Source organism: Morone saxatilis, unplaced genomic scaffold (genome assembly GCF_004916995.1).
Source record: "Morone saxatilis isolate NCDOM2014 unplaced genomic scaffold, NCSU_SB_2.0 Contig14, whole genome shotgun sequence".
In the NCBI taxonomy this organism is placed as follows: domain Eukaryota; kingdom Metazoa; phylum Chordata; class Actinopteri; family Moronidae; genus Morone; species Morone saxatilis.
Window position 1 is genome coordinate 22826049 of NW_023339696.1, and position 2968 is coordinate 22829016.

General features: G+C 42.2%; 1 pseudogene; it reads left to right on the forward strand.

The window, feature by feature from the left end:
* LOC118322580 overlaps nucleotides 1-1545 on the forward strand; it is a 22474-nt pseudogene extending 20929 nt beyond the window's left edge.
* Nucleotides 1546-2968: the final 1423 nt, after the last annotated feature.

Consider the following 2968-nt stretch of genomic DNA (forward strand, 5'->3'; position numbering starts at 1 on the left):
TTTATTTCTCACTTGCCTCTCAGGGCCTCCATAGTTAAAGGACCAGTGTGTAGGATTTAGTGGCATCTAGTGGTGAAATTGCAGATTGCAACCATTTGAATACAGCTTAGGTTTCCAAATGTGAAGGAGAAACTACGGTGGCCCCCGAAACTCATGAAAAGCCTGATGTAGAATGTAAAAAGTGTGAAATATTTTTGTCAACACAACAAGCACGAGGGGTCATTGGTCCTCTTCATACAGAGTCAATGTGTTTGTATTATAATATCTATTCTGACAAATACCCCCATATAATAATAAAATCTAAAACTAACACTGAAATTAAACATTATTAAACAATAAAAACTCAACTAACTCTGGAAACTAAACAAAAACAAAAATAAAAACAAATAAAAACTAATTGAAAATACAAAACTAGTTCTGTAGAAACATGGTGGATTCTTATATTCAGGTGATTGGACACTAATGAAAACATACCTATGAATATTAGAACACTGGAGCATTAAATCAAAAACAAGGCAACAGTGAATGTATTTTCAGATCCACTTTATTACAGACATGGTCTAAGTGCAGTACGTTTGTGTCTCTCAGGTACGTGGCCATGAGCCACCCGGTGTCGGTCCACATCTACTTCCTGTCAGACCAGTTCCAGGGCTACCTGGTGCGCCATATGGCCACCAACCGAGCCTCCACCCAGCTGGAGACCCTGGAGACCTGGGTGACATCCAGAGACCACTTCACCATGGCCAGCCCCCCCCACCCCACCAACAGACTGCAACACGTCCAGGTCAGACACACACGCACACGCACACACATACACTCATTAACCTGACCAATTATTTTGACCAGCAGCTGATATTGTCCACACACATCTAGTGGAGGATCACTTGTATAGTTACCTTTTAAGAAGGCATCTGCACACCTAATGTAGAAATAAAAGCTTTTAGTGAAGATTGAAATAAAGGTAACAAGGTGAATTTCAACTAGAAGGCTGTTCCGGAGTCTAGACTGAGACTGTTAGCACAGTTTTGTTCTGGATCAGGTATTTATAGGCTCACTAATGTAAACTGGAGCCAAACTGAGGGGTGCTTTCACATTTATATTATTAATATAATTTATATAATCTGGACATTATAGAGTCTGAACTCCTCTCTTCCTGGTCTTCAGGTCGGGACGGACTGGGATCCTAAGGAGCGTCTCTTCAGGAACTGGGGGGCTCTCGTGGGTCCTGAGGACGAGCCGGTGGCCGTGCAGCGCTGGAGCCGAGGCCAGAGCAACCTGACGGCCACTGTGGTGTGGATCGACCCCACCAACGTCATCGCCGCTACTTACGACATCCTGGTGGACGCCTCCGCCGAGGTCACCCACTACCGGCCGCCGCTCACCCTGCCGCTGAGGCCTGGCACCTGGACGCTGAGGGTGCTGCACCACTGGAGTCCACTGGGCCAGACCACCTTCATCGTGGCTCCGCTGGACTTCCACCGACAGCAGCCCTTACAGCTAGGTGAGCGACCCAAACACCTTGATCGGGACATCCTTATTAATTAGAACATTTATCAATTTAGAGAACTTTTTGATTCTTATGATGGATTTTTTTGGAAACTTTGCTTTTGTAGTGACATTATTTAAACTACTGCCTCCATATTATTACACATTATTTTGGGAAAAGAGTCAGTAAAATCTTTACAAAGTTTGATGAGTATTAACCTTCAGAAACTCTCAGTTGAAATTTTATGTCAAGCTTTAGACTGTAGTCTGTCTGTCAATAGCAGATCTAATACTTACATTACACACACACACACACAGAGGCCCTCCTGTCACAGCTGTCAACACCATGCATCCATATATTTATAGTCGGTATCCAGTCCCTTAGTCTCGCACGCACAGGGTCACCTTTATCTGAATTAGCCTCCGCTGGGTCACTGTTTGATTTGTTTCGACCTCCCCAGACCTGTGTGTGTGTGTGTGTGTGTGAGTGTGTGTGAGTGTGTGTGTGTGTGTGTGTGTGTGTGAGAGAGACGAGAGAGAGTGTGTTAGTGTGACAGGGGACTAAAAGCCTGGTGCATTGAATAGTCGACAGTGAGCTTTATTGCTGCTGTGTCCATAAAGTAGAAAAAAGGTGGCCCTGTAACGTATCCAAAGTGAAAAACAAAAAACAAATTGTATGTATGCCTGTTACGATGTAAAATACAACCATGTTCATGTTCGGGCCTCTGACAAAAACTAATTTTGCTTGATGTTCTCATAAAGAGCCCAGGTGGGTGTTGGGGGGGGAGCTGATCAATTAGTCCCCTCAAAAATTACTAGCAAAATATATTTATTATTTTTTTTATTTTTTTTTTTTTAGTTTGTTTTATTTAATCCTCAAAATTTAAGGTTTTAAAAACTACCAGAGGTTGAGATAAAGCGGCTCAGATCCTTAACCCTTTAGCAGTAAATAAACAATAAATGTTATGTTAAAGTACAGAATAGTAAAGTACTCATGTTGTGGAATGATCTGATATTATATATATACTATTAAATAGTCAATATCAGGTTGGTTATTGATGGAAATATATAGTTGGTTGTGCTCCATTTTAGCTACTTTATAGGCGGGGTTTCTACTTAGGGGTCTTCTATCTAATAGAAAATGCATATTTATCAAAGAGTGCTGCTGTATTTTATGTAGCTGCAAGTAACTGTAAGCTTCAGACGTTGTGTTGCGCTCTCAAAAAAACAAACTTTCTGATGCATCTGTTGAGCAACCAAGATGTTTTGTTTATTAACCATTAAGATTAAATCAACCCGATTAACAGTCCTCACCCATGGCCGGTACCAAAACACATACTACCCCACTACAACGAGCTCACTTTTCAAACTGCTTCTCTGCTTCACGACCAGCCGGCGCGCGGCTCGACGTCGCAGAAAAAACGCGTTGAACGGATGAATTTCTGTTTAGCCAGGAAACGTTAAACGTTCTTTTCCTCACTGA